This window comes from Prionailurus bengalensis, chromosome E4, assembly GCF_016509475.1.
Source record: "Prionailurus bengalensis isolate Pbe53 chromosome E4, Fcat_Pben_1.1_paternal_pri, whole genome shotgun sequence".
NCBI classification, from domain to species: Eukaryota; Metazoa; Chordata; class Mammalia; order Carnivora; family Felidae; genus Prionailurus; species Prionailurus bengalensis.
In genome coordinates, this window is record NC_057360.1 from 9953712 (window position 1) to 9966371 (window position 12660).

At 38.5% G+C, this 12660-nt stretch overlaps 1 protein-coding gene across 2 annotated transcripts in view; it reads left to right on the forward strand.

The window, feature by feature from the left end:
• Window positions 1-12660, forward strand: part of POU2F1 (POU class 2 homeobox 1) — a 188034-nt gene that overhangs the window by 87823 nt on the left and 87551 nt on the right. The window contains exon 1 of one of the 2 annotated variants that reach the window (XM_043568236.1): window positions 977-1090. The exons of the other annotated variant lie outside the window; for it this stretch is intronic. The gene's annotated coding sequence lies outside the window, so the exon portion shown is untranslated. Of the gene's footprint in view, window positions 1-976; window positions 1091-12660 lie in introns of those variants that run through there. 2 annotated transcript variants of the gene reach the window in all.

Sequence of the window (12660 nt, forward strand, 5' to 3'; positions counted from 1 at the left end):
TTCTCTCACAAACATAACTTTTTCTAAAAAGAAGGCAGTTTGAACTATTTACGTATTTGACTTTGTTTGCACCATTGAGCTTAAGCCTTTGTTTCAGAGTTTCATTAATGGTTAGGACCAACAGTGAATGTATAGAAAACAACTATATGGACTAGTTACATGAGCACCGAGTACAGTTATATAAAACTTAGAGGTTATTATTAATAAGTTATGCTACTCAGTCAGTTGTACGAATTTATCCTAGTTGGAGTAATTAGGCTAATTCACAAATAGCTACATAGTACAGGTATATGGCCAATAAGAGCACGCATACCAACTCCTCCTCCTTAGTTAAGGCTGCTTGGACTTTCTACTGATCAAGGTTCTAAGATATTCTGTCAGAGTGTGGTGGCCAGCCAGTGATGGTGAATTTCCATACTTGTGTGCGCCAAATATTGACATTTCTTATCTTCTAAATCAGAATGTAGTCTTGTACCTTTTTTCCGAATATTTTACGGTGATAGCAATATGTATCAGTCTATCATCTATGAACATCTATGTGTGTGTGTATATATATATGCATATATATATATATATATATATACACACATCTGTGTATATATATTGAAGTAGATGCTTGTGAATTTGGAAGGAGGTAACAGGGAGTTGGGGATTTTTTAATATTAGTGAAATATACTCTTTAAAGAAAATACTAGGTAGGCTGTGTTATTCAGTTTCACGAAAGAGTAGCACCTTCTAATACATGTTCCAAGAATTCTCTGATTCACCTCCATGTTCCTAAAGTAAGGGCAGGTGCTAGTGTCCCTGTTTTGTAGATGAGGAAATAGGCACAAGAGAGGTGCCTGCCTTTATTAATCACTTTATGTTTACGCAGTTAAACACACCTGTAGTTCAGCGTTGCCCACTATGTGTAATTGTTCCCGCTTAAAGTGTTAGGTTATTTTATACGGCTTACTCAGTGTTGCCTTTTTCTCTTTTTGTATTCATAGACTGGAAAAGTAAGAAGAGCTTTCCTGCCTTTTTAATTACCAAACTACTCTCAGTTTTCAATGAATCAATTCAAAGAAAGAATGCAGTCTTTCTATACCTGGTAAATATTTTCTGCTCATAAAAGCTATTAACTTAGTAGCCTCTGATAAATCCAGGTGTTTATGATGATTACCTTTAATTTTGTGGGATGACTATAAAAAATGATTTATCATATATTTGATATTAATTCTGAAATTATTTGATATTATTGTTATGGTGGAGTGATGCCTAGAATGCCTGTGCCCTAGCCAGCAACAGAAGGTAGTCTAGAATTGGCCGTGGTACTTAGATTAGGCTCTGTTGGGTTTATTGGGGGGAAAAGGTTGTGAAATTAATGCAAATAGGGTACATAAATATATTACTGAGTATCCTCTTTACTCAGATGATATAACATTAGCAATATTCCCTACGTGGTAGTTTAATAGAAGTACTTTGTCAGTAATAGTTTTATAAAATTAATCTAGTAATCAGAATATTAAGCCTACCTTTTACCACTTGACACATGACCTAAGTGAAGATTAGAGAGATCAAATAACTTGCTGAAGAAAATTCAACTAGCCAGTGTAGACCTGAGGTCAGAATCTAGATCAGAGGCTACATATTTTGATTCCTACTCTAGGGCCTTTAAAAAATCCTAGTTTTTTAAGTACCTTAAATAAGAATTAACATGCCCAAGGGAGTAAACAAACCATAGTGACATTTCATATGGATCTTTTGTATAGCTTAGAATGTTAATGTAGGATCAGAGAAGATAGAATGGATTTATTTATGCTACATAAAGTATTTTCTCTATTAACAGTATTAACTTAGCTACTAGGTACTAGTAAATCTTTTAGATACACTTTATTTAAGCGTGAGGAGAATCCTTGGGCATATTTTGTACCTGTTTTGCAGAAGAGGAAAATGAGGCTTAGAATGAGAGTGCTATAGCTTAGGATATTAGAAGTGGAGTTTAAACCCAGTTTTCTTGGACTTCAAAGCCCATGACCCAGCGGTGAAGCCTGAGGAATTAAAACTTAATCGTCCAGCCTCTCACATGTTAACAGATGCTGATTATGGAATAATTTCCTCTCCTAATTCACCCATTCAAAAATCTTATCATTTTAGGGACATATGGAGGTAGTTAGGGGAGAAACCATTTCGTCCTCTGTAATGATTTTAATTATAGGAATCATATTAGCTATTTTTATAATGTAATTGCAAGTTATAGGTCTTATACCCCCTTTAAAAAAGAAAGGCGTTTATAAAATATTTGTATATTCTAAACATATGCTTAACGTGAACTAATTTGAGCAGGTCCAAAGGTCTGTTTTTGTGTGACTGAACATTTGTCTCCCATGTTTTTACTTATTATAGTCGATCATCAAGGAATGATTATTTTTGTGAAGTATTTTTAAAACAGATTTTTCAAAATTAGTAAAGTGATGAAAGAAATTGGTGTTACATTCAAAAATTAATACATTTCAAGTGTCTGGCTTGGGGATAAATAAAAAGTTACCATGTTAAATGGAATTGTGTAATGATGAAGATATAAAGAAAATTCCTTCTTCTTTATTTAGTAAAGTACCCAGAGTATCAGAGTTCGCCAAAACCAGGTGTATCTTTGCCTTAAAACCTGACCCAGCCCCTGAAACTCACCTTTCCCCCCCAGTCTTTGACTGATTTACCACCATCACCTGCCTGACCAAAAGAGGGTGGGGATGCATAGAATGTAGGTAGTGAGATACTAAAAATAACATTTTATTCGTAGCTCATGGGAAGTAACTTTTTTTTCTGGTAGCGTGAAATATAACTTATGTGCATTTTAATCTCTACCATTCAAAATGAGAAATGTACGTTAGATTGCCTGGTGTCTTTCTGTTTTAGGCAGTCGTACGTTAGGACTTTGTAAAAGGTGAGATACGTTGACAGATTTTATGATTTTTTAGTTAAGTTCTTTGTAACTGGAGCCCACAAAGATGGTGTGACTCGTATTGGTACTATGACATTTTGAGAAGATTACGAAGCCGCTCACCTCCCTGAATATCACTCGCAGATACTCGTCACCTGAGTAGCAAGGAGGGAGGGTCAGGCAGGGCTGGGGCAGCTAATGTGGATTGAATTCCTGCTCTGTAGGGCATCTGCTAGGCACATCCACATTTGTGCTCTCGTTTTGTGCTCTAGTAGGGGGGTCGAAGTACGAGAAGTAGAGCCAAGAGACGAAGAAAGCACGATGTGCAAAATTCGGCCTTGCTTTTTGTCTGGATGGTCGGCCTGTTCGCCCACCATATTCTGTCATCATCTGCTTCTGGCAGCATCAAATGCTGGTGGTGATTTTCCAGGGGCTGAATCACAGTTACCTGGGATTGCTGTGGTCGTGCTTGTGTGGCCAGAAGGGCGTCGGTTTTTGATTTTTTGCCGGGGAGGGCGTCAGATTTTGAATTGGCAGGAAACTATAGTTAACAATACTGTATTACACACTTAAAATTGTTCTTAGAGGGTGGATCTTACGTCAAGGGCTCTTGCCGCACATGCAAAGATTTTTTTAATGAAAAAGAAGGAGGGGAGGAAACTTGGAGGTGATGGACAAGTTTATGGCCTTGTTTGTACTCTCACAGGTGTATACTTACCTCTAAATTTATCAAATTGTATACATTGAATATGTACAGCTTTATGTAGGTCAATCATAACTCAATAAAATTTTTTCAAAAAGAGTTCAAAAGAGAAAATCTGCGTTTAAATGTTATTTAAGGATTAAAACATGAGAAAAAGGAAGCAATCAGCCATGTTCAGATACTGGTAACATTATTAAGACTCTGTTCTTACATGTACAGCAAAGGTGATTTGGGGCCTGTGGATTAAAAATTAGTTAAGGTACATAGAAATGTTTGAGAGCATCGCTTAAAATTTTTTATTGTAACAGGAGAAAAATCTTGACAGTGATATTTTTTAAATTATCAGGAGTATAATAATAATACCATTATCATTTTTATAATTCTTGATCATTTTAAAAACAATTTATGTTCTGATTTTAATTTTTAGAACAAACATGAGAGATGGCATAAGCCCCATTTTTCAAAAAAAATTTTTTTTAACGTTTATTTATTTTTGAGACAGAGAGACAGAGCATGAATGGGGGAGGGTCAGAGAGAGGGAGACGCAGAATCTGAAACAGGCTCCAGGCTCTGAGCTGTCAGCACAGAGCCCGACGCGGGGCTCGAACTCACAGACCGTGAGATCATGACCTGAGCCGAAGTCGGATGCTTAACCGACTGAGCCACCCAGGCGCCCCAAGCCCCATTTTTCAAATGAGGAAGTTAAGGTTCAGATGTCATGTGAAGTTTCCTGGGGATGCCATAGACTGGCTGGCTCAGAGAACCGAAATTTCTTACCTCATAGTTCTGGAGGCTAGAAATTTGAGATTAAGGTATTAGGATTGGTTCCTTCTGAAAGCTGTGAGGGAGAATCTGTTTCATATCTTCTCGTCTTCCCTCTGTACATATCTGTCTCTGTGTGCAAATTTTCCCTTTCTATAAGGATACCAGTAGTATTGGATTGGGGCCCACGCTCCTGACCTCATCTTAATTTGATCTGCAAAGACCCTATTTCCAAAAAGGTCACACTCACAGATCCTTGGGGTTAGGCCTTTAACATCTTTTGAGGGGCACAATTCAACCCATAGAGGATGTTAAGTCTTTTGCTCAACGTCTCTTAAGTAGGAAAGTCAGACCCATCACATTGTAGTGCCACTAAAATCATAGTTTCAGAAGAACGTAACAGTGTATCTATAATACCAACTTTTTTTTAATTTTTATTTTTTTTTAACGTTTATTTATTTTTGAGACAGAGAGAGACAGAGCATGAACAGGGGAGGGGCAGAGAGAGAGGGAGACACAGAATCTGAAACAGGCTCCAGGCTCTGAGCTGTCAGCACAGAGCCCGACGCGGGGCTCGAACTCACGGACCGCGAGATCATGACCTGAGCCGAAGTCGGACGCTCAACCGATCAAGCCACCCAGGCGCCCCTCTATAATACCAACTTAAAATTAATTTTCTAATACTGTCTTTTGTCTGCGTAGATTTTACTTAAAATTAACCGAGTTTCTAAAGTTTAATTAGAGGAGCGCCTGGCCGGCTCATTCAGAAGAGCATGGAACTCTTGATCTCGTGGTTGTGAGTTCATTCATGCCCCACGTTGGGCATGGAACTTACTTGAAAAATAAATAAATAAAATAGTAAAATTTTGTGTTGTGATGGGTTTCAGGCTCTTTTACTTTGGATCATAAGTCAGTGATATACCAGCCGTGGAAGGGTGTTTGGTCCTCAGTGCTTTCGTCCGGATTCAAATCTGAACTTCATGATTTGTAAGGTAGAGCTTTAAAATGTGTGCCCCTCCAGGTCTTGAGATGTCCATCAGAATACCGCTCAAATGGTTTCAAGTGCGTTCTGACTGTACATAATTTCACGATTCTTTAAGAATTGTTGTGTTGTCAGTGTTACTGTGCACCTTGTGATCACAGATTGTTGTGGCATGAGGTGGGCAGGGCCCCACTAGAATAATCATAAAATACTGGCAGTTTGTTGAGCTGCTCTTTTCTTTTCTTTCTTTGCTATTTTTTATTTTGACTTCAAAACGCTCTCGGTGCTTTAGTGAGTAATCCTACCAAATAAGGGCCCTCTGCTACATCGCTACAATACAGACATAAGATGCAAGAAATTAACAGTGTTACTTTCCTGTCAACTAATCCACAGACCTGATCCACATTTGGCTGGCTGTTGCCATAGTGCCTTTCATAACAAAAGAACCTAATCCAGGATCTCACGTAGCATGTCATTATTCTATCTCTTTAGTGTTCTCCAATCACAGTTCCTTAGCCTTTCCTTGAGTTTCAAGACTATGTATTGGAAAAATACGTTTTGTAGAGTGTCTATGAACTCGGGTTTATCTGATAGTTCCTCATGATTAGATTCAGGTTATGCATCTATGGCAGGAATATCAGAGGGAAGTGATGCTGTGCTCTCAACTCCTCTTTTCTGGTAGCGCACAGTTTTGATTTGTTCCTTGACTAGTGATGTTATCTTTGAACACCTGATTAAGGTGATGTTCACCAAGCTTCTCCTCTGTAAAGTTACATCTTCCCTTTGTAATTGCTTAATATTTTGTAGAGAAACTGTACATTTTTCATCATCAAATTTTTGCCCACTAGATTTAGCATTTCGACTGAACTTATTTTAATGGTTTCCAAATACCGACTTTCTATATTTATTATTTGGCATTCTGTAAGGAAAATCTTTCTCTTCCCCCTGTTGATTTATATCAAATGGACTCATAAGCTGTCATGAGTAAATGGTTACAATTTATTATTTAATTTATTTTCTTCGTGTTACCCAAAATTTGACCAACGGGAGACCATTCAAACTTGCATCTGCGTCTTTTCCACATAGTCCCACGATTTAAAAAAGAAAAATGTTTACAAGTACAACATTTAAAAAGTGTTCAACACTTTAAATACGTTATTTAGTTTTTAAACTTTTATTATTGAGAGTGCGCGTGTGAGCGGGGAAGGGGCAGAGAGAGGGAAAGAGACTCCCAAGCAGACTCTGCACTGTTAGCACGGAGCCTGATGCAGGCTCGATCTCACAAACTGTGAGGTAATGACCTGAGCCGAAATCAAGAGTCTGACACATAACCCACTGAGCCACTGAGCCACCCAGGCGCCCCATATTCCCGTCATTTTTAAAGCACTTCCACTACTAATTTCTTCACCGAAACAGTAAAAGGAAAAACAAAATATAAAGTCTGAGCCTAGAAACCAAAGCCTCAGTAAAGAAGTAGAAAATGTAAAGAACTAAACAGAAATTTTAGAACTGAAAACTACAGTAACCGAAACCAAAGCCCACCGGATGGCCTCACAGCAGAGTAAAGGGGGACAGAGTGAACTGGAGGACAGAACATAGAAATTGCCCCATCTGAACAAGGAGAAAATGGAACACATAAATGAACAGAGCTGTGGGACCTGTAGGACTATGACAGAAAGACCACAAGAGGAGGAGAGGAGAAAGGGGACTGAGCTAAAAAGTACTTGCAGAAAGACTGGCTGACAACTTCCAGAAGACTTGTCAGAAGACACAGGCCTACGGATTCAAGGAGCTGAGCAAGTTCCAAACAAGATAAACCCAAAGAAGTAATAGTAAAACACTGGTAAACTAAGAGCAAAGGAAGAACCTTGAAAATAACAAGAGAGAAATGACACCTTTTTCTATGGGGAAAAATAATTCCAGAGATAATGGATTTCTCCTCAGAAATCATGGAGGCCAGGAGGCAGCGGCATGACGTTTTTTAAGCATTCGGAAAGAGCTCAAAATCCCAACTTCTGTATTTAACAGAAGCCTTCTTCGGGAATGAAGGAGAAATCAAGACCTTTTTAGATGAAGGAAAACAAAGCAAACTCGTCTCCAGTAAAGGTGTCATAAAAGAATGGCTAAAGAAATGACTTATGTAGATTTAAATCCAACACAACATATCCAGGACTTGTGTATACCAAAAACTACAAAATGCTGGTGGGAGAAATAGAGGACGACACAGAGAAATGGAGAGATCTACTGCATTCATGGGTTAGAAGGCTCAACATAGGAAAGATCACTTCTCCCCAGATTGATATACAGGTTTAAATGTAATTCCTCTCAGATTCCCCCTGTGATTTTTTTTTTAACAGACAAGATTATTCTAAAATTAATGTGGGAATGCAAAGGAATTAGAATAGCTAGCAAAATTCTGAAAAAGAAGAGAAAAAAAATCATTCTCTATAATTTCAAGACATGTTATATAGTTGCAGGAATCAAGCCTGAGGATATTGGTTGAGAAATTAACATATTTGTCTTTGAAATGGAATATAAAACCCAAAAATAGGCCTGCACAGGTGTAGCCAACTAATTTGTGACTAAGGTACAAAAGCAATTGGAGCAAACAGAGGAAGGATAATATTTTGGACAAGTTTTTAAAAAAGAAAAACATTTAATCCTCACACTAGTGAAAAACATAGAAAACCTTTAGGACATAGGACTTGATGAATAGTTTTTTAAAAAAAATTTTTTTAATGTTTATTTCTTTTGAGAGAGAGAGAAAGAGAGGGAGGGGGATGGCCTGGGAAGGGGCAGAGAGAGAGACTCACAAGCAGGCTCCACACTGTCAGCGCAGAGCCTGACATGGGGCTCGATCTCACGAACCATGAGATCATGACCTGAGCCAAAATCAAGAGTCGGATGCTTAGCCGACGGAGCCACCCAGGTGCCCCAACACTTGGTGAGTAGTTCTTAAACATGACACCAGAGGGGTGCCAGCCTGGCTCAGCCACTAGAGCATGCAACTCTTTTTCTTGGGGTTCTAAGTTTGAGCCATGTTAGGTGTAGAGATGACTTAAAAATAAAATCTTTTAAAAAACAATAACACCAGAAACACAGCCTACAAAAGAAAAAAATTGGTAAATTAGATTTTATCAAAATTAAAGTTCTGCTGGGTGCTAAAACTTCTTTAAGAGGATGAAAAGGTGATTCTCTCTCTGCCCCTTTGTCGCTCATGTGCATGAGTGTGATAAGTAAATAAACTTTTTTTTTTTTTTTTTTTTTAAAGAGGGAGGCACCTGGCTCAGTCCATTAAGTGTCCAGCTCTTGATTTCATCTCAGGTCATGATCTCATAGTTTGTGAGTTCGAGCCCCACAGGCTCCATGCTGAATGAGGAAACTGCTTGGGCTTCTCTCTCTCTTTCTCTCTGCCCCTACCCCACTCTCTTTTCTCTCTCTCTCTCTCAAAATAAAAAAAAATTAAAAAAAAAAAAAAGAGGATGAAAAGGCAAGTTCCCAGTGGGAGAAAATATTTGCAAAGCACATATCTGATGAAGGACTATTATCTATGGTATCTATGGTATCAAAACTCAACCCTATGGAGAAAAAGGAACCCTTGTGCACTCTTGGTGGGAATGTAAATTGATGCAGCCACTGCAGCAATCAGTTTGGAGGTTCCTGAAAAATTAAAAACATAATTACCATGATTCAGTAATTCCATTACTGTGTATTTACCCAGAGAAAACAAAAACAGTAATTCAAAAAGATATATGCACCCCTATGTTTATTGCAGCATTATTTACAATAGCCAAGATATGGAAGCAGCCCGAATGTCCGTTGATAATGGAGTAAGAAGACGTGGTGTATATACGCACGATGAAATATTACTCAGCCTTAAAAAGGGGTGAGATCCTGCCACTAGTGAAAACTTGGACGGACCAAGAAGGTCTTATGCTAAATGAAATAAGTTAGAGAAAGACAAATATTGTATGATTTCACTTATACGTGCAATCTAAAACACGAAACAAACGAATAAACCAAAAGCAGACTCAGACCTATAAATACAGAGAACAAACTGATGGTTGCCAGAACGGAGGGAGCGGGAGGATAGGCAAAGGGGTAAAGGGGAGCGAGAGAAACAGGCTTCCAGTTAGGGAGTAAGCAAGTCACAGGAATCAAAGACACAGCATAGCGAATATTGCCAATGGTATCGTAGTAGCGTTGAATGGTGACAGATGGTAGCTACACTTGTGAGCGTAGCATAACATGAAAGCTGTTGAATCACTGTGTTATATACCTGAAACCAACGTAATGTGTGTCAAGTGTACTCAAAACACACACACACACACACACACACACACACACACACACACACACTGAAACTCAATCCTAAGTATCCAAGCAGTTCATTAGAAAAGGGAGATTTTTGTGGAGTTCTAGAAAAGTCCAAAAGAATGGAATAGACATGTCACTGAGGAGGATATACACATGGCTAATTGAGCATATGAAAATATGTTTTGTTATTAGTAGCCATTTGGGAAATGCAGATTAAGACCATCCTGAGATGTCACTACACACCTGTTAGAACAGCTAAAATGAAAGGTAGTGACAATATCAAGTGCTGGTGTAGATTTGAAGAAACTAGATCCCTCATACGTTGTGGGAATCTAAAATGGCATAGCCATTTTGGAAAATATTTCAAAATTTCTTTAAAAACTAAATATCCACTTAGCATGTGACCCAGCAATATCACTTTTTTTTAAGTTTTTATTTATTTTTTTTTTTTTAATAATCTCTGCACTCAACATGGGGCTCAAACTCCCAACCCCAAGATCAACAGTCCCATGTTCTTCCAACTGAGCCAGCCAGGTGCCCCCAGCAATATCACTTCTATGCATTTATCCCAGAGAAATAAATAAAAATTTGTCCACATAAAAATATATACACAACTATGCTTTACATATTATAGATGAGAGTCATTTACCAGGCATGTCCTTTGCAAGTGTTTTCTCCTAGTGTGAAGCTTGTGATTCAATGTACATCCCAAATATGAGTGTTTATAGCACCTTTTTTAGTAATAACTCCCAACTGGAAACAACCAAGTAATCTTGCAAGGTTATTATGTTGAGTAAAACATGCTACCCTCAAATGGTCATATAGTGTACGATTCCATTTGTACAGTATTCTCAGAATGACCAAATTACGAAGTTAGATGACAGATTAGTGGTTGTCAAGGATTCAGAATAGCCCCAGGGAGAGGAATGGATATGCCTATAACTGGGGTAGCAGGAAGGAGTTCTTTGTGATGAAATAGTTCTGTGTTTTGATTGCAGCGGTGGTTATGTGACCCACCTACACATATGACAGTAAAATGACATAGAACTTTTATGTCAATGTCATTTGCCTGGATTTGATAGCATATTGTAAGACGTAAACACAGTTAAGAACAAAAGAGAGAGATTATCATTGCTATAGGATTTCAGAGAACAAATAGTTCCTTGACGGGAATGGAAGACCTGAGGTCAGTTTTTGAACCTGTCTTTAGAGGATAGGTAGACTTCTCAAGAGTTGATACAGGGATGAGAGATATTTTAGACAGATTGACCGTCAGTAAATGTTGATATTATTAAAACATACTAATAACATCCAGTTAGTCGGAAGAACATTTTAGTTCAGTGGGAGAATGTGTCTTTAAATTGTATATCTCACATAGACTCTGGGATACTTGTTACCCTTGTGTTCTCACATAAATTTATGAAACCTGAGAGTGAGAGAGACATAAAAAGAGAGGACGAAATTACCAATACCATAAATGAGACATAATGGTTCAGAGGACAGATGGGAATAATAAAGCAGCATGTGATTTTGAGCAAAACAAAGCCTGTATCGCATGGATTTAAGAAATGGAATCAGAGAAAAAGTTACATTGCAGTTGTTAAAGTAGGAGAGCTCTAATATTAGCCAAAGATGTCAAGACAAATTATAGGCTTGTATTAAAGCTGCATAGCCACCTGTTCTTTTTATTCCATGGGATTTCCATACTTGGTGATTATGTTTTTGGATGATCGCTTCATATTTCTTTCCATTCAATTGTAAGCATTCTGTGGCTCAGCATTGTATCCCCAGTTCCTATCCCAGTGCCTGGCAGCACCTTGTAAATATTTGTTGAATGTGCTCATGCATGAAATCAGTAACTTTGCAAAACTGTTGAAACTAGAACAAAGAAAAGACAGTTATAGAAGAAAAGAAACAGGATGATAAGATAGACTAGACAGACACATTAAATTTTTTTTTAATGTTTTTATTTATTTTTGAGACAGAGAGAGACAGAGCATGAGCAGGGGGAGGGCAGAGAGAGAGGGAGACACAGAATCCGAAGCAGGCTCCAGGTTCCGAGCGGTCAGCACAGAGCCCGACGCGGGGCTCGAACTCACAGGCTGCGAGATCATGACCTGAGCCGAAGTCGGCCGCTTAACCGACTGAGCCGCCCAGGCGCCCCTAGACAGACACATTGAGCATGACGGCACACCTTTATTAGAGCAACGTGACATTAAAGCTTTACAACCAAGAAATTCAGGATTGAATTCTGTGATGGTATGTTCCCTAAAGGATGCCAGGGTGTTAAATGGAGCACTAGATGAGCCGCGATGATGACCGTGGCAATGTATGTCGGCAGGGGTTAGGGAAGAGCGCAGAAGCACCAGCCACTTAATACTAGCTGCTCTCTAGTGTGGTAGCTTTCTTAACAAGCCAGCACTTAAATGACTCATTAGATGAACTGATGCCTTGAGGATCCCTGCTTGAAACACACTGATGCCCTGCAGCCTGCCGAATGCCCTTCAGTACGTCTGCATATCCGCTGCTACAGTCGAGTGGCGTGGTCATCAGGATCATTGTGCGCTTGTGCTCCCAAGCCTGTTCAGGCTGGTCGTGTTTCTTATTTTAGTCACACGGTTTGAATCATTATTATATAAACTAAGGAGAAGAACAGGAAGAGATGATGTTTCTTTGAAAACTTAAGTCGAATGTTTTGAAAAGATTAGATAAAGGGCAATTACTAAAAAATACTGCTAAATTGGATGTGAAAAAAAGAGCTGTAAAATATTAGGGATGAATTATTCTTTTTTAAAAAAGAAAAAGATTCTGTACTCAGAGTGCTTGGTGTTTCTTTTACGTTCCCGCCTTACGTTTAAAGAAGCTCTTCAATCTATGGGTCATGAAGTCAATGTCGTAGGTTGAAATCAGCAGTTAAAAAAAAAAAAGCCTATCAGATTGCATTACATCTGGGAAGGAGCATTGTCTTGTGAAGTT